At 39.6% G+C, this 20,724-nt stretch overlaps 1 protein-coding gene across 4 annotated transcripts in view; it reads right to left on the reverse strand.

Moving 5' to 3' along the window:
- LOC140564083 (G patch domain-containing protein 2-like) overlaps positions 1 to 20,724 on the reverse strand; it is a 79,903-nt gene that overhangs the window by 42,116 nt on the left and 17,063 nt on the right. The window lies entirely within an intron of this gene.

The following is a 20,724-nucleotide window of genomic DNA, read 5'->3' on the forward strand; positions in this document are numbered from 1 at the left end:
AACTGAGGGAACAATTTATAAAATTGAGGGAACAATTAAAACAAATGTTGAATTGTGTTATTATATCTATTTACTGCAATTTTGGCCCAGAAAAAACTCTTACTTTGATGGTGGGCTTGTGATAAAAACAGAAAATTAAAGCCTTGCTGCAGCAGCTCATAGGAGCCACATGGCATAGTGTAGTGTTTACACTGTAATAAAAACACAAATCATTTGTTGTAATTATTCCATATAATTATCATTGTAATTATACAGCATTGCAGTTCTCTCAATGTCCTCTTGGTGCAATGTACAGTTAGCTACCTAAAGAGATAATAGCCAGGTTAGCTTTTAGCCCAGCAGCATCCATAATTATTCCAATAACTTAAAGCAGCATTATGTGAAAATTGGCATTTGGTGCTCTTGGGCTCCCCCTACAGATGAAGAGTGGAATTTGTGCTTTGAGCCACCCAAAGTTACATGCTTATCACATGCTTTTTACACGCTGATAGATACAGAACCCACATCTGAACAATATTATAGGATTCTGTATAATGTATATGAAATATGAAATATTAGCATAAGGTTAAATTACAACTGTTGTTGGTAATTAAAAGGCAAACAAATGTCATAAACGGACAAAACAAACAGAAAGAAAGAATAGCGGGTGTCCCTTAAAATCAGCAAAAGAAAAGAAAAAAATTACTAATTACTAATTACTCTAATAATGACTGTATAAAAATGACAGTTTCAAATTCCACTCCCATTTACTTACAGATAATACATAGTAAATATCTAAATGATGCAACAAAGAGGAGGTTCTAGCTATCACAGAGCAGTGTTAAACACTTTCTAGACAACATAAATTACCTAAGCACACACTGCAGTGATGAGATAAGATTTTCTTAAAGCATGTGTGTACAAAAGAGTACCTAAAAAGTCAGCCCGACTTGAGCAGTAATAACTACTTTCACCATATATTCTACACTTCCCTCCCATACACTCGAAAAAGAAAAGGGGGAAAACTAAAAAAAATGGAAAAGGAAACTCAGTGAACAAGAGCACAAAGACCATTTAATCTCTCTCATCTTCCTCTTAATAACTGCAAATTTCCCCCTGGGCTCCTGGGAGAGGGCCTCAGTGAGCGGCTAAGCCCTTATCTGTCCCTTCCACATTTTGTGCTGCGGAGCGGCTCCCTCAGTACCCAGCCCCCAGGCCTCGGCTCACCCAGGCCTGCGGGACACACAGGCCCAGGGGCCCTCATTGTTTCAGGAGAGCCAGAGCATCCGGGGAGAAGACCGACTAAAACACAAGGGGGGCGCCACCGCTGCTCCATTCAGCATCTGCCTTTTCACAGGCAAACATATCAGAATCAGATCCCTTTCAGAGCTAATAATTAGCAATTTAGAAACCTTGCCCCCTCAGGATATGCAGTTTCAATTTAGCCTGTCAGGCCAGACCATGCTTCACACAGCACTTAGTATTCATTGTTTCTTCCACTTTACTAATTTCTCATTAGTACATTGTTTGGACAGGGACAGGTGATAGTTTTTTAATTCATCTATGTTGTAATTCCACTGTTCATTAAGGTCTGTACAAGAGATGTATTTGTACTAGGACTTCCCAAAGCATATTTTAGGGCTCCAAGGGATAATTCCAGAAAGTTTTCCATATTTATGGGAATTTATCAGGAATGTATTTATTAATTTATTTATTTATGTATTTATTTATAATTTCATTTGTTCATTAATTCATTACAGACTGATTGCATATGAAAAAAAACTTAGAGTAAACGTAGAGTCCTGTTGAACAGAACATATATATCATTTGGCCGTTACTTGCTCTTTGTCAAAGGCTAAAGCTTCAGCTGAAAATGCTGCATGCAATAAATTTGTCCACAAAAGCTGAGTTATGGTAGCATTCACTTCTGCAAAAATGAAGACAATGATTGATAATTCTGCCTACGCAGCTTTGTACTCTAGATCAATGGCTTAATGCAACCCCTGTTGCACTGTGTCATTTGTAAACTAATGTTTTCCTCAAATTCACTGTATATATATATATATATATATATATATATATATATATATATATATATATATATACACACAAGCAAAGAGGAAGCATAGCTTGCAAATTTAAAAGAACACAGATCCTGGACATGGCAGAAAGAGGAAGCTATCACCAGCTGCCACCAGATTCCAGAGGAGGCAGGTGGTCAAAAACCCCTAAATAAGATTTGGTAGCAGTAGGCCCTGAGGTTTCAGCTTTCACAGTAAGGCGCATACTAAGTCTCCATGTCTGTACACATCAACTGACCTAAAAGCACAAGAAAAAGTCATCTCTATTCCGTTTAAAAGCAGATAAATAAGCCACTGAAGTTTTGCCATTCTGTTCTCTGGAGCGCTGAACTGGACCTTTTCAGGCCTATGGATCAGCGAATGTCTGGAGAAGGAAAAATGAAGCATACGCTGAAAAGAACACCTTGCCTACAGGAAAGCCTTGTGGTGACCGCCATAGTTGCCTGATTTGAACCCCTTGGTGGGATTTGAAGAAGAAGAAGGTGGTTGCAGCAGCAAACCCAATAATATTAGTCAACTAGAGGCCACTGCCAATGAGGAATGGGCTAAGATTCCACAGGAACGCTGACAGGAGCTGGCGTATGGCTATGTATCATTGGCAGCAGGTTAAAAAACAAAAGGGTGCTCGTTATTAAGGGGTTCTGACAGTTCATATCAGAAATAAATTACAAAATTATATTAATCAATGTGGCCTGTGGACAAAAGTGTGGACTGCCAAGAATCTGCATGGAAGCTTGACTGAGACATGAGGATGGTGCACGATTCCACTGTGCAGCATTGCTTGCACATAATCTTCACAGCAGTAAGAAGAGTCCATACCAAAGCAGACCATACCAGCCAGATAAAGACCATACCAGCAGATAAAGCAGACCATACCAGATCAGTTCTGGAAACAAGTGCTGTAAACTGATGAATTCTCACTAGAACATTTTGGCCACAACCAATAAAGAAATGTTTGGACAAAAACAGAACCCAAATAACATGGTAAGAACACCTTGCCAACTGAATCATGTTGCACAGGCAGAGGGAAGAATGGATTCAGCAAAATCCTGTATACCACTGTCAAGCCTCAAAGCCTCACTATCTGTAAAAAAAAAAAAAGGCTGAGGCTGAAAACAGAATGGCCTCCACAACAGTGTAATGATTGAAACATACTTTACAATCCACAGCAAACTCCCTGAAGAGACACAAAGTGAAGCGTGTGGTATTTTTTGTAAACACAATGTGAATGAATTATTTGGGCCAGTTTTGACAAACCTTAAATGTGCTGCTATAGACGGGCCAAATATAGCCCACAATACATGGGCCATGGTCAAAACTGCCCCATAATTGACCCATATACGCCATTACCACAAGACTTTCTACTGTCAGTGTGTTTGACTGATCAATAATGCAATAATGCACCTTCAGTTAAGTTTATTACTCCAACGATTCATTTAAGGGATTAAGACTTTATGTATTATTCTAACCTCATGTATTTGAGTTGTTCTTACAAACAATGTCAAGTATCTTATGTAAATTCAACTACAACTTTTTCATTTGTTAAACAAAGCTTAACAAATTGATAGTAATGGGATGCAGTTAGGTGAATGCACTGGGCTTAGAGAGTGTATGTTCGGTTAGCTACAAAAACGTTTTTTTCAATTTAATTAAACAACTAAATAATTTGGCCAAAGTTGCCCAAACCTTTGCATGAGGCATGTGATTTTATTATTATTATTATTATTTTTTGCATTTACATATTACATGAATAGATCCCAGGAAAGGCTCCTCTAAATTAGATAGAATTAGAATTATTATTGAGCAACTATTAAAAAAGTTATTGTACAGAAAGTGTTTAAAAATCCATCCCACACATCTTACCTCAAGGGGCAAGAAAAACATTTACAGAGGATAACCAAGGCTCCATTGTTTCAAAAGACACAACTCAACTCATTCATTTGCACTCGATTATGTATCACAAAATATAATTGAATTCACTCCACTCTCAAACATAAAAAGGAAGCCGGCGATAATGCATATTGGTCCGCAAACCGAAATTTAGAGATTCTCATCAAAGTGAGGAAAATACGCCTCAGCTTAGAACAAAAGGGGAGCGTTTAGAAGCGCTGAAAAGGCAAGGCTTGGAATAATGAATGAAGTCCGAGTAAGCTATCTTCCCCGGGCAGGGAGTCACTGGGGATGCCAACGCAGAGCCGGTGAAATGAACTACCTATCTGCACAGAGAGTGACTGCTCCATCCTATTTGATTTGGCTCTCCTATCATCTCTTAAGAAGATGTCAGCCTTGCTCCATCTATTGCTCCAAGCCTTTATCAAGGCTAAGACGTTCCCCAGCAAGAAGGGGGGGAGCTGCATTTCAATCCCTTTCAAGGCACAACACTAAAGAATAACTGTTATGCGATAAAAAGCCAGTTGTTAAATAGATCTGTCTATTTGTATGGTAATAATGATCGTTTTAAGAGCCACCGTGTCATGACTTGTGGAACAAGGGAGCATATTTGTATGCAGGCATTGTGTAGTAACGTGACTCTTTGAACGACCTTGCAAAACTTTTATACTGTAAAAAATGGAGCTGCTGCTTCCGAGTTGTGCTATTTTTTATTCCCACTCCTCCACTGTTTCCTCCAGATTCCTCTCACAGTTTATACACAAAGTGACACGTTCTTTAAAAAGCTTCAGGTACAGCTACAGTATATTGATGTACACTGATCCTCTTCAGCTTGTCCTTTTTAGGGAAGTAAGGGGGGGTGGGGGTAGAGGAAGGGCTCATATACCCTATTTGGCATTAAATGTCATCTAAATGCCATTAAAGGCTTCTCTACATCCTGACCTAGAAGTTTTATAAGTTATTGCCCGTTCATTCTCTTGACCCATGGCACTTTATTTAAGTGTACAAATCAGAATACTACAACCTGCAGGTCTTACTTGTTTGGTGTAGGGCTGATAGTCTGTCTCTAAGACACAGGTTCTATGTAGATTTTTAGGTTGAAAGAAAAAGGCCTGGTTAGAATAATTGTTGAGCTATTCAAGCTATTCCACATATTCTTAAGACTTATTACTGTCCTACACAAGTTATATACAGTTATAGAGTGAGGAACTAACGTGTCTCATCCAAACACAGGCCTTCAGGGTATATTTCGGGAGTACTGGACAATTCAGTGTATACTGTTGGACTGTCACAGTGGTCACAGTGGCACACAAGTAAGAAACTGAAGTGGCCTTTAGGATGTGCTCTGTCCTTCTCGAACCATCCAGACAGCAGTGTTAATATTATTTATATAATTCTGGACATACTTAATCAATAAGAATAACAATTAATAAACAGCCCACATGTACAGCCCCCTTATAATTCTCTACAAAAAGACAAGATGCAATGAGCAACGCTGTCCAGAAGAAGTTGTAGCTTAAAACAGATGAGTCTAGAACTTGTCCTCTTGCATAATATGGAAGCTTACCACACCGTACGTAAATCTAGGCCTCATCAGACATTAACTGGACACACCAATATCAGACTGAAACGAGTGGTGAAAGGAGAAATAAAGCCATTGCAGTTGGGTTTCTCATTCAGATTCCACACACCAAACTCTCCAGCTCCCCGTGGACATCAGCTGTCATCAGTAACACTATCAGCAAACAAGACTGGCCCACTTAAGGGGCGTTGTTTTTTGTTGGTTGATGCTGTTGCAGCGATGATACCCATATAACTCTATTGTTCTTTGTAACCTAGAGACAGCATTTAATGAAGAAGGAGGAAGAGGAGCATTGTGGTGAATTTTGTTTAGATACATGGAACGAATGCAGAAGAAGCTTCCTTGGTAAAAAAAAAAAAAAAAAAAAAGACATATGCATTACTTATTCTCTTGAACTTGACTAAGCTTTCCCCTGACTTAACAACAGCGTCAATCCAGTCAGGACTACACTAGTTTCTTGTCCATTTCAGCCCACTCTTCTATTAACGCTGTATTTCATGTTCAAGTAGAACACAACATAGACACTCATCTGATCTGCATGTGACAACTGTAGGGTGCACAGCTCCAGACCTGATTCAACAGACTGGTTCAACAGACATGATGGAACTCTGGGACTCTTTATCCGACCAGCAGAATCACCACACCTCAATCGCAGTGTGGAACTGAAGTTAAAATGTAGTCACACATGAACTACAAGGATGGTCACTATTATTTATCCAGGATTACCTGCAACTAAGTATTAGAAAATATTTTGTGTATTTATGTGTACATATTGCTGCTGTCCAATTAAAAACATGCATCTCAATTTTTGTCCATTTTAGTTTTATTTATGAAACCTGTAGCTGCTGTGTAAATAATTCAGGATGAATGGAACAATAAAAATGCTCTAAAATGATATGGAATAAACTTTAATTTTGAACAGTGACAATGTATATAATAGATTTAATAGATATAAGATAGATCATTTATTTATTTTATTTATTTTGTTTGCATGATATGTACTTCAGATAGTCCAATGTGCACATGGGTCAAGGCCCAGTGCTGGCCCCGACTGATACTTACATCCATTCTCAGTACTGTTGTGGAATACACATGCTTAAATCTGGTCTGCAGTTGAGACAGTTTTGGGCCCAAAGTTGAAATGCTGTGCAGCCATTTTACATGGTAGGTTGCATGTGGGCCACAACTGCCATGACAAAACTTAAATGTGCTGCTACCAATGGGCCAATTCTGGTCCACAAAACACTTGCCATTGTCATGACTGAAGCATAAGCACCTTAGATGGGTGGTATTTGGCCTAAAACTGTCTGCTATCTGGGAGATATGTTTATACTGTTCCAGATGTGACTGTGGCAACAAACACCACAGTGTAACTCAAAAAGTCATTCCAGATGTTTTAAAGAATTAAAGATTATTAAAGAATGCCAGTGTTACATAGCTCTGTACCATCAAGAGAGAAGCAGGTCAGCATGTTGCTGTATTGACAATAATCTGTGCACTATAGTAACGGTTTGGTTCTGCCATTAAATCTCAGAGCTACTTTACTCCCATAGTGCATAAACATGGTGGTTAAAGGAAGCTCATAGTGGCATGATGGAAAAGGGCATTTTTCTTCAGCTCGTGAGCGTTCACCGTGGCCATGATGGCCCTCCCTTCACCCCGTGCTGTGTTCGACTGTGGCCTCCACCTAGGCTGCTCACCACTTTCTATTTATCTGCCCGTATAACTATAAAACTCGGTCAGGGGGCTCTCTCTCTCTCGCCTCGGCACGGCCCCAGCCTGGCAGATTGAGAGCGGCCCGTAATGCACAAGTCTGTTTTTATTATTCTTGCTGGGGGAACACTATTTCATCAAGCGCATGATTCCTCCTGGAGAGAGGGAAGAGGAGATAGGACCAGGCGGCCTGGGCTATATTTCTTCCAATCAAACATTCCGTAGGGGAAAAATGAGTTGGCGCCATCAAAGCCAAGAATAATGCTGCCAGCTTTTATGTAAAAGGAAGGACTGATGGACAAATACAGGAAGGCACGACAAGTTTAATGACGTGTGTTGAGGGAGCCCAAGATTGGAAAAGTGACAGAGAGAAGCGGCCTCCTTGGTGGAATATAAATTGTGGGGGGCCTGCTGTAAAAAGGCTTTTATCTGGAGTGAATATGGGACGTAATGTGCAGGTCAGGGTTAAGTCATTTTCTCCGGCAAGTTAAGCGAATAATGAAAGCGAGTCGGCGCAGAGAAAGGAGCAGTTGCCGGCGCCAGTTTGTCTTCATTTATTATGCCAAATCTCATGATTTTGGCGTGGCGGCACCGAGAGCCACGGCGCGCACCGGTGGACGACATATCGCTTAATTTACACAAGGTAATGAAAGCAGGGATTGGGAGGACAAAACAATTTACCTGCTGACATGGGAAGAAGTGATTTGCGAACATGGGGGTGAGCGGAAGAGCAGGCACAGGGCCAGGGGTTGAGTGAGAGAGAGACAGAGAGAGAGAGAGAGAGAGAGAGAGCAGGGGTGGGAGACAGAAAGGGGGGTTGTTCTCCCTGCTCCCTGATCACAGTTGTGACATACATAATATGTCCTATATTAATTATATATACACAGTATATCTGTGTGTGTGGGTGTGTGTGTGTGGTTATACGCTATATGTAATAAGTCATGAGTCATATAGCTATATGGAATAATGATTTGTGCCTAATGTAGCAGTAAAAGCAGTAAACTAAAGCTGTTTGTGTGTTGCTGTTTAAACTCTTGCGAGTAAATACACCATATGGACAAAAGTATTGGAACACCTGCTCATTCACTGTTTCTTCAGACATCAAGCGTATTAAAAAAATACTTTATTCAGATTTTGCTGGGGTAACTGTTTCTACTGTCAGGAAATGCCTTCTACAAGATTGCATTCAGTGTGTTAGTGTCAGGGTGTTGGATGATCACCACCCTAACTCATCCCCAACTTATCCTAAAAGTATTGGATGGGGCGCCCTCGATGCTGGGAGGCTTTACATCCCCCTAGCCCACGCCTGGCTAGATTCCTATTCTATAGGCAGTGCTTCTCTACAGGGACTAGACAAGCAGAATTAGACTAGACAAGCAGAATGACAGCATTTGCACATCTGTGTCAGCAATGGGTGAAACGTAAAGTGACTGTCCATTGTGGACATTTGGACATCATGTGTAGTGTGTGCTCAGTGTAAAGCTGTTCCAGTTAGCAGTCTGGTCATAGTATTATAAACTATAAATAGCTGAAATCCATGAATGGGTAATAGTAAGGTTGTTGTAAATGGACATGTGGCTGGTCAATCCATTGCCAGTATTTTACAGTAGCCTAATGTGGTATACAGTATAGCCATGTTCTTATTCTGTAAATTTGAATTATTCTTTACAGTGTATATCATCGCTGTCCTGTTTCTCCATTTTTGCTGTTTTTCAATGTGAATCTGGCAGTGGTTCTTTACAGAAATTTATGATAAATGGACCAATACCAATGCTCCAAAATGACTGGAAAAACAATCTTTTTACACTGACTTTCTCTGGAATTTTTTTACTTGTACTGTAAAGTTGACATTTTGGAGATATAGGGATTTTGTGTGACAGTGACGATATAAATAGGATAAGGCTCACAAAGGCTCACACAAACACACCAGCACAAAAACACACAGTATAAACAGTAACACCCACAAACAACGCAGGTCCAAAAAAAGAACAGTTCACACGTTGGCCACTGACACACATTCACCCACCCCTTCTATCCGTTTCTCTCTATCACTCTAGCAGACACCTAGCAGACACACATACACAGAATGAGAGGGGGAAAGAGAGTGAGAGAGATAGAGTGAGAGAGAGAAACTCTGAAGCCCAATCAAGACTTAATTGACATCAGTGCTTAAGGAGCTGAAGCCCTTGTCTCTGTGTTCCTGTCCCGCCAATCGCAATCACACACAGAAAAGCCCTTCATGAGAGCAACCTACAGGAGACCACAGTTATTATCATCATCCTACTGCAACTAGCAACGAGTATTTTTAGCCATGGACCTACTGGGGTTCACAGCGATCTACAGACAGGAACTGCAAAGAAATCTGAACCACAGCTCACAAACTGATACAAAATGAAAACGCTGAATGCAAAGCATGAAAACACGCCTTCACCTGAAAACATGTCACATTTATTTTACAGAAACCAGAAGACCTCTACTCCAGCCGTCCAGTCTGGATGTTTTCTTGTGGTGTGATGACCACAAGCCCTCTCAAGTGATTAAAGACAATCACAGCACTGTTCCTGCCTCCTTAAGATTACAGCCGAATCTCTGTCAACACTCCTCAGCTACAACAGATAACGGCCCATAAGAGACACAGAGAGAGCCACACAAAAGCCCCTGTCATTTTCCAATCACTGACCGTTAGTGCGGGCCACTTGCTCTTTGGAACGGTTAGATCCGATGAGCTAGATGTGAAGATTCTGTCTGTGAGAGGTAAAGAGGCATTTTTTCCAAAAATAGGTTCTGGCAGAGATTTCGGGGCTTTAACTCCACTGTGGATGGACATATGGGTTTAATGGAAGATTAGCTTAGCTACAAACCAATACCACTATTATTATTATATATTATATGGTTAGATTTTACAAAAGGCTGCTGTATACATATTTGGACCATTGTTGGTAGGTACTCACCACTGCTTACCACCACAGCACCACAGCAGCCTTGTCGTTTCAGAGATGTTCCAGCCCAGTTGTCTGACATGGATAGTTATCTTTACATCTGCTGATCTGTCCCACATCCAACATGGGAATCCTATGAGAATTGACTGTTTGCTTACCGTCTGATATATCTCACACCTTGAGATGTACTTGCTGTTGGTATAACATCATCAACATCAACAATGCCTCATTTCTGAGTGGTCCTAATGTTTCGTTATCATTGTGATCTACGGTAAACACAGCAGTCATCATTGTCGTGTCATCATTAAATTTGCTGATGACACGACAATAGTGGGCCTGATCTTCTACGATGATGGGACAGCCTTCCAGCAGCTTCCATAAGTTCCTTGGTGTTCAAATTACTGAGGAACGTACAAGAACAGAACACACCACATGGGTGGCAAAGAAAGCACATCAGGGCGTCTTCTACCTCAGACAACTGAGGAAGTTTGGTACGAACCCCCGCATACTCAGAACGTTCTACACCTGCACTGTGGAGAGCATTCTGTCGGGCTGTATCACCACCTGGTACGGGAACTGCACAGCTCAAGAGCGGAAAGCTTTGCAGAGGGTGGTGCGCACAACCCAGCACACCATCAGGGTTCAGCTGCCAAATCTTCTAGATTTATACCCCAGCCGCTGTCTGAGGAAGTCAAAGAGGATTATTAAGGACTCCACCTACCCAAGCCTCTGCCTGTTCTCATAGCTGCCCAGCGGCAGGAGGTACAGAAGCTTGAAGACCAGAACCAGTCGGTTCAGAGACAGCTTCTGTCCTCAAGCAATTCGGCTGCAGAATTAACAATAGCTTGTGGACTGTGGACCTCATCTGTATCATCACACCTCCTCCCCATACAAACAGACTCTGCACCCTGCGTTTACTACTGGACACCTTATGCACAGTCACACTGCACCCACAAAGACTTTTCCCCACCCACACTATACCTGAATTCACACCCATCCAGTGTCTTTTGTAAATAATGTTTAGATTATATCAAACCTGTACATTTAACTGCTTTAAACCTGTGCAATATTGTAGATAGAGAGGGTGTATAATGTGTGTATATGTATAGTATACATTAATGTGTAAATATGCAGTATTTCTATTCAGTTTTTCACTCATCTTTACACTTCTGTAATGTGACGTGACAATAAAAGTGATTTGATCTGATTTGACAATATAATATTAGAATCAATGAAGAAAATCAATGAAGAAAAGGAATTTAGCATTTAATAAAAAGCATGGATATATTTTCAGCTGGTCAGAAGGGCAAATATTTGGTTCCAGACTTCTTTTTAAAGAAGTCAAAGCATTTTGTTCTCTGGCATAACAAAATGAGAACACCTAGACAAAGAAATCCTGGTCTCTGGCAAACGTATCCTGCTGTTTTGTCAATGGCAAGGGTTTCCTCCTTACACATCTCCCATGTAAACCAAACTTGCAGTCTGTTCCTGATGGTAGATGTTGCACTTTCAGCTGTTTAGCTAGACATTTTGAGAATGTTGGAGACTTCTTTATGCATCTTGCAGCCACTCTCGGGCTTGCTAGGATGGTCTGACCTGACCATGTTAGTCTGTGGTTTCACTTGTAATTTTTTTTCTGGACAGTAGAATGGTTTGTTTCCCTTGACAAACGAACCTACACCCTTCTTTCTGAAGGCCTCTGAGAGTTCTTTGGATTCTGCCCTGGTGATCCCACTCACTTCAACAATCAAGAGCAGGCCAAATGAAATGTCCGACGTATTTCCTCACACCAAAACTGCATTTCTATTAATTAATTATTTTATACATTTCTTCAGTTATTTGTGTTTAGTGTTTAGCTCAATATAGTTAAAATTTAAATGAAATGTCAATCTTTAAATACGTTGAAAAAAGGATGAAAGATTTCATGAGATGTCCTATGTTATATTTATATATATATATATATATACACAGACACATTATTGAGTACTATCACATACACTTACGCATGGCAGTACAGGCTCACACACATGCACAAAGAGGCAGATGCAAGTGGTGTGTGTTCCTGCGGAGTGCGTGGTGGGCAGGGTTGGTCATGGTGAACAGTGGGGTGTTTTCTGCTTTTGCTGGCACAGCTTCACCAACGAGTCTGAGACAACAGAGGAAGTAGCACTCTCCACGGGCATGCTGGGTAAAGGCTGGAAGCGCCCGTGTCCTGCTGCTCTAGTGCTCACAACAAATCTAACCGCACAGCACCTCGGCCAAGCAGCCCTCCACACCACACAGCCCTCTCACACACTGCAGAGGGACGATGAGTGCACTATCCATCTCTCTACACCTCCCATCACCAGCTCTGCTGAAGGATCCACAGTCACAGTCTTCTTTAAGGACTGTAGATGATACTTCGCATACAGAGCAGTCATTAGGCCTACTATGTCTATCAAATACGGCATTGGGAGCGAAAATGAAGAGAGTTCATTTTAGAAATATAGTATAGTAATATTAGAAATATTAATATTAGATTAATTAATATTAGAGTATGTGGAGTTAGATAATTATATTTAAATGCAATTCAGAATATTTTTTACACATATTTAATTATATTTTGTAAGATGTTATTTACATTCTGTATTAGCAGGAGTCTACACTTCTAGCTTTGTTCTGTTTATTTAGCACACTGCAAATCATAGGGAATCATAGTGTACCTCCTCTTTTCCTTACAAACAGAAATGTGCTATTGGCCACACGTTTAAATTCAGCATTTTCGTAGAATTTAGTAAAAAAATATTAATATAAAACTACATATTTTCTAAAATTAACTGTGATATATACGGGGTAATATTAAAAATAGAGTTCATCCAGTCCATATTGAGGCTTTTTACTTCCAGTGGCTGCAATTGTTTGATTTTGTTCTGGCATTTTTTTCTTCTTTTGCGAGTCGAATGTGTGTGTGTTTAAAATACTAAAACTCATGCTAGACTTTCCAACAGTGCATATACAGTCATGTGAAAAGATTAGCCCATGAAAACCATTGTGACATCTAATGAAATGCGATTTTCTTGAAAAAGAAAAGTTAGGACACCCCCACATTTATTACTACTTGTCTACTAAATGTCTAAAATCAGAATCACATCAGCTGCAGATGATTAGAACATGGTAAGAGAGGATTCTGGAGGAGCCTGTCTTATTTAAACCTCAGACATTTAGTTTGGTTTGCCCTTGATTGTTGGTGGTATGACCATGGTAAGAGCCAAAGAGCTCTCTGAGGCCTTCAGTAAGAAGGTTGTAGATGCAGATGAGTCTGGAAATGGGTTTAAAAAGATCTGTGAAGAACAATTAGTGATCAGCCATTCCACTACCTGGAAAAAGAACTCTCCAACTATCCCAAAATGTCATCACGGGACATACAGGTAGTTCTTGCTGCCACAGTTGATGTCAAAGTACAGCATCTACCATCAGTATCAGACTACACAAGTTTGGTTTTCATGGAAGGTGTGCAAGGAGGACATCCTTGCTGTCAACAACAACAAAAAAAACATTAGGGCACGACTGAAGTTTGTCCTCCCTTCAACTCCAAAGTCCACTTTTCTCCTCTTCAGCCCACCAGTTTGCTCCACATGCTCCCTTCCTCCTGTCCTCTAATCTCCTCTGTTTCCCTGCTCACCTACTCTGACTTATTTACTTCCTGAATGAGAGGTGGCAGTGAGCAGGGAATGTCCTCAGTGCGAATCACCGGCAGTCATGCTTTATGGCTCCCTGCGCACACATACACACACACACACACACTCACACACACATACACACACGTCATGAAAAGGCCAGCGGGGAAACACAGGCAGGGGGAACAGAGTGTGTGTATGTCAAGCCCACTTCACCCCCAACTCTATTACAGCTTAACCAGGGACAAATTGAGTGCCACCAGCAAGCACAGGCTCAGCAGAGTGGAGCTGGGACTCCACACAAGCAAAGGCACCTTATGGCACCAATATGGCATGCATTCTTTCTATCTGAGTGACAGCTTAAGTTTAGAAATTAAGAATGACATTGTCAGTACAAAACAATGAGAAGGCTTAGATTTTCAATATTGCTTGAAAATCTGAGCTGGGTTTTTTCGGTTAGTCACAATTTCAATGTGCTAGATTTTAAACACAGTTTAAAAAAGGACTAAAGTTTGATGATTCGGTATTATTCATATCTTTCTCATGGTCAGGGTTATTGTGGGTCTTAAGCCTACCTAGAGTTACTGTGCACGAGGCAGGAATACCCCCTGACCAGGGCACCAGTCAATCAAGAGGTACCACACACACATTCACACACTGAAACCCAGTGGGGCAATTTAGCCTCAAAATCATTTTGATAGTACACTCACTGTAATAGAGAGAATGGCATCTCTATCATTGCCACTCTGGGCTGGAACGCTGCTACTGCACTACAGAGCTCAAATTCTCACATTATCTGCATCATATTTGTAAGCTGTAAGATCCGGTAATATTACTCTAACTTATTGGTTGACACTGTTCTTCCACTTCTGTATATCCTTCGTCTTGTCAACAAATGCATATGTATAGCTGTCCATGAGGTCAATTTTTGATTTGTATTTACGAAAGTGGTGTAAAATTCCCCAACTGTAAGGGGGGCATGAGAAAAAATACCAATTGTTGCATAACGCAAAAGATTAAGCAGTTTCCAAAAAAACAAAACAAAAACAAAAAGAAAGTCCAATGAAATTTTCCCCCAAAATTGTTGTTATTAACATTATAAAAGTAATTATTTGGGCTACATTATTTAATTTTCAACTGATATCACCAATAGACTGTAGTTTAAACTGATACACCATCATAAGAACTTAAGGACAGTCTGCCTGTTCAGATATAGGTAAAATGTGTAAGATGGGAATACTTTTATATTGGCATGGATTATACAACATTATAATATTATAAGACATACCATGTAAATATCAACGTTACTACAATAAACATGCATGATATAGACACCAACACTACATAGCTGAACAAACAGACTTATATAATATAATACATGTAAGATATCTAACTGTTGAATATGTACAGATTAGGCAACCCACTGTCTCAAATTCATAGTACATATTGAAATACAGCCTATTCAATTAATGAATTAGATTAAATCCAAGTAAACTTCTTTTTCATATGAATGTATTGTTTTTTTTAACCTATTTATAATTTATGGTTTATTCAATGTTTTATATGTTTTGTTTAAAAACAAATTAATAATTTAACAGAAAACGTAAAATGTCTTGACTGCCTGTGTTCCTTTATAAGTTTTTGAATAAAAAAACACTTGTAAGAAGAATTATTAACAAACATTTAAATAAAAAAAACTTTATCAACAAAAACAAATCAACATTCAATGCCTTTAATGTCTTAGGCTACACTCTAAATAAAAATGTATTGTTCTGTATTGTAAAAATCCTTTACTAGTTTATGTTTCACAGACAAATCCAAATGTCTGTACTAATGCACTAAAGAACAGCCTGGCAGCAGAAGGAGGTGTTCCTCAAAGAGGCAGGAAACACAACTGAGGCTCCTCCAAACAGGTAATAAGTTGTGCTGTTGGGGCATGAACCTCTCTTCCTGAGTAATTATAGCGTTTGAGTGGCCAGGCCGAGAGGGCCGGGATGACCGCTGCTGCTCCCCCTCCACTGTCATGGTGTAATTATGACTTATACCACCTGAACCCTGCAAGCTGGACGAAGTCAGTTCACCATAAATTTTAATGATCACTTCAACGAAACAAAGCCTCGCGCCGTTTCCCTACATTAACGAGTGAATATGGAAGGCATTGGCCGTCCACTGACCAGAACCGTGGCCATGGAGGGGTGGACAGGGGAGAATGAGAGAGAAAGCAGCGAGAAAGTGTGAGGGAGGGATGAAGGTGGAGCGAGAGAGAGAGGAGAGAGGAGGTGGAGAAGGAAGAAGGGAAGCTGGAGGAGACAGATGAGGAGGAGTGAAGGGGAGAGGGAGGAGGGAGGACAGAGGAGGACAGAGGAGGTGAACGAGAAAGATGAGTAGGAGAGAGGGGAGAGTGGGGTGGAAAATGAGAGAAAGAAAAATGAGCAGGAGTAAGGAGAGATGGTGTGAGGCTGAGAGAATGACAGAAAGAGAGCGAGAAAATGAGAGAGAGAGAGAGAGAGAGAGAGAGAGAGATAAGGAGGAACAGAAAAACCTTGTATCTCCAATTTTGCTGTATATCTTTATGACATCATGTAAATCTGGCAGTTAGTCTTGAGATTGTATTTTTGATGATGAATTTAATGATGAATGGGCCAATAGAAACACTCCAACATTTTTACACTGACTTCTATTGAAAGTAAAGAAGGTGTTTACCCTCTCCTGTAAAGTTGTAAATTTGGAGATACAAGGTCTTTGTGTGACAGTATTCTTCTGGGGCTATTAGCGACCACATCGACTAACCCGCAGGTGTGTGCATATGGCCCTTTTTGTGCCTATGGCATGTTTGTCATGCCTGCAGAACCTGATTAAGTTTTTAATTTTGGTCAAATAGCAAAAGAAAGAAGTCCCAGATTAAGGATTAAGCACAGTCATTAACTACATTCCTCTCAAAGGAGAATCGCCATCCATAACCCCCCATACCCCTTTCCAGGTCACCAACCCTAGAAATCATAGTTATCACCAGTAATATAAAGTATGCTGTAATCTGACACTAATTATTGCTCAGTTCACTGAAACAAACTGACAAATTCCATTAAAAGGGGAGATATAAATCTATTCATTCATACCATGTGTATTCACTATACCAACCTGGCAATATTTAACTACTACAGTGTTTGGCAGGTAATATAATATCACTCAGGGGCAGCTGGTATAAATAGACTGGTAGGGCTAAGCACCGCCACCTCCCTCCTTTCAAAGGAAAAAAGCATCAAAATATGATTTCATTTTAAGCATCCACACTATTTTACTTGCAGCGAATCAATCACTAGGAGCGGATTACTATGGCCTTCTGTGGGCCCAAGAACACCAAAGTAGCACCATAATATGGGTTAAACTGGTTAAAATGGTCTGATTTTAATTAAGACCAAGCTGAAATCATATACAGTTAATATCATTACATATCAAAGTTTAACACAGAAAGGTTTTTTACTGGATTCATGCAGAGCTGGTATTTATTGAAGCTACACCACTGCAATACGGCTAATTTCCAAACGGCACTACATGAGATTTACAGCATAACGCTAGCAACATGCTAACGGTTGTGTTATAGTGGGTTATAACTTGCTATACTTATTCCAGCACACGTACAATATGCCATTTACAAACCCAGACTGGTCACCTCAGCATACACTCCTGCACTCCCTGTTTTACTCTCTATTTTTACACACACAGCTCATCCATCACTGCTCTGCACATTTATTCTATTCTACTGTTAGTGTAGTAACTTATTTTGGACCTAATCACTCAGCCCCACATATTGTATTTGTATATTTTTGTATTTATTGTATTTGTTGTCTTTGTACTTATCGTCTATGCACCCTGTGTCGTGTTTTGACCATGCACTATTGTATGCGCTACCCATTCTGCATCGGAGATTAGTTATGATAGATTAGAGATGAGGACAATAAAGTTGAATTGAAGTCACAGACATATATTTTTATTTGTATATTCCTATCTTACTGAAATGTACCTTTAATAATTATCTGAACTTGCTCTGTTCTGCTCATTTTGTAGTTGATAAAATACACTTCCCAGTTTCACTGCTGTATCTGGGAAGGGGTCCTTAATGCAATGTAACAGTGTGTGAACTACTGGGTGTTCATTTAGTCCTCTCAACAAATACATTAACCAGTCATCACTGATTTCACTTATGTTACTGTTTACATTACAAAAGCCATTAAAATGCATCCTGCTGATCAACACAACCGCCACACAGAACCCTGCAGCAAACTCACACAGTTCACTGACTAATCTACTTAAGATTACCTATCTAGGTTGAAGCTACTTCTAGTTTAAAATTTATTCAATACATTTATAACTGTATTTATAGACAACTTCAGATATTCTGCTTCCTGTTTTTGGATTTACTTACTTAGCAGGCAATCGTATCCATAATAACCTGGTAGCAAGAAACCACTGTCTCCGATATGTGGAGTGATGGTTTCATACACTATGCTGTCCAGTAAATAGTTTAGCAATGTGAACTATGTATGGATTAAAAGCATGCATGCATTGTTTTATTTATATGTTATACATATGTTTCTGCGCTGTTATTCACTGGACACAGTGTTTTTCAGAACTGAGATTCATGATATTTAATTCTCCACCAATGCCCTTCCACATAGATGCAGCAGACCACTCTCAATGATATGACCACCTCAAGAAAATGTCAGTCATGTGAAACGGAGGAATAGCATAGATATTAATAATTATATTATAAAAAATAAATAAATAAAAAACAAATTAAGGCTAGCAAATTATTTGCAAATTAAGTGGCATTAGCATGTAAGCCTATGCTAAGTTAGCCTATTGTATCGCTTCACCCAAAAAGCATACATGCTAACTAAAAGCAGTGTGCCACCAGGCTAGCCATGACAGAGAGGTTTTATTATACACAGTAATATTTCCTTCAGTACCAGATACTATCTGGCAACAGTGTAGGATGTTATAAATACTCACTGTAAAAAGGCTATGCTCAACAATTACTGGAAAACACTTATGACAGAGAGCTACATTCAAAAGACAATAAAAAAACACAAAACAGTCTGCAATTAAAACATTAATACTAAACAAGACAATCTTTAAAATAACAAAATAGTGATTATCTTTGAAAGATATTGTGTGAAGCACTGGGGCAAACCCTGATCAGCTATGCTTCTGGCACATAGTGCTCTAAACTACAGAACTGGGGCTTGTTAGACTGCTCTAGTCACTAGAGTTCAAGCCCAGAACTGGTGTGTATCGCCGGTCCTGCTTCAGTGTATATGGCCAAAATGTAACTGGAGTGTTGAGGCCAGTGTCAGGCCTGTCAGAAAGGTAAACATTGGCCCAGCAACTAGAGCTGCTGCGGCCTGTGCGGAAAGGACACAGCTGATATCTAATGCTCTGAGCAATTCTGCTGACCTCATTCAGAGTTTGTGCATGTGTGTGTGTGTGTGAAGGAAAAAAGAGTGGGTTGGAGGAAGGTGTTTTAAGTTCTAAAGATATTTCAAAGTGAAATACAAAGTGAATACTTTGATATATTTGGCATATGTCTGATATTGGTGTGTGTGTGTGTGTGCACTCATTAAAGAACACTAGCAGGGTGAACTTTCTTTCAAAGAGAGAAAAAGGACATTTGTATTTATGATCATGACGGCAGTAGAATTAATTGGAATAATTGAAAAGGATGAATTAATTTTTACAGCCATAAAATGGATTATAACAGATTCTTTATGTGCTGTGACAGCATAGAAGTTAAGTTCATCTTCATACTAGAGAGTGTTGTGGATTATTAATTTTTGTATTATTATTTATTTATTTTCAATAAGCCCTTGAAAAAGCTGCTACCAGAAAATTGTTATCCTATACTTTAAATCAGAGAATGCAGACTTCTAGTTGATTTTTAAGGAATTACTGAAGAATGATGCTGATTGTCATCATTAGAAGCTGCTGGAATTTAACCTGAGTGTTGATCGGCAGGCCTTTCACAATTAAAACTTCACACGGCAGCCGCATGACAAACCGCCAGCTAAAGTTTCCTCAAACGTAAGTCTATTTGCCTTAAGTCCTCATCAAACTGACTGGCAACAATGGGATCTCCCTGATATCCCTCTCTTAATATTGATGTGTGTTTGCTGGCTATCTTCTTTCAGGGGAAGCTTACCTTCACCACACCTGGATTAAGTATCACACAGTCACTGTTAGGAAAGCACCGACAGCTCCACTGAAGATTTATGCTGTTTCATTTTTTTTTACAGCATCCTGTTTTACTTCTTCTTCTATTATTATTATTATTATTATGCTATAAAATTAGATAGTATCGGTGATATTGCATTGCCAATTACCAAAGAAGTGCCCTAATTTAATTTTTGTAATAATCAGTGATACACAAAATAAATAAATAAATAAATAAAAATCAAACAACTATCAACTATACCAGTATGTGAGTAAAATACAGTGTATGCAGATATAAGCAAAACTAGATAAACACAACTGTACTATGCTGATTTGTGTAATTGTAGTCATCCTAAAGGAAAATGTCTTTCATAGTCTTTCTGACATACTTGTGCATTTAAGTGAAATATTCAGTTCATGGGAGCGCCCTTGTATCAGTTTGTTATTGCTATGGGTGCCGGTCTGCACGGCCTGATCTAACACACACACATATGGGCCGGCTGTGACTGTATAGTGATTTAGCATTAGCACACTTGCTTTCACTCTATCAGAAAGCTGCCATTGCCTGTCCAGAGCGTGTCTAATCAGTGAACCCCAGAGCCGCAGCTGTGGGAAACATTATCAATAGTTAGTTTGTTTCTGAGGTAGTTTTGAAGGAGAATGAGGGTTTGTGAGGG

Source organism: Salminus brasiliensis, chromosome 10, assembly GCF_030463535.1.
Source record: "Salminus brasiliensis chromosome 10, fSalBra1.hap2, whole genome shotgun sequence".
In the NCBI taxonomy this organism is placed as follows: Eukaryota; Metazoa; Chordata; class Actinopteri; order Characiformes; family Bryconidae; genus Salminus; species Salminus brasiliensis.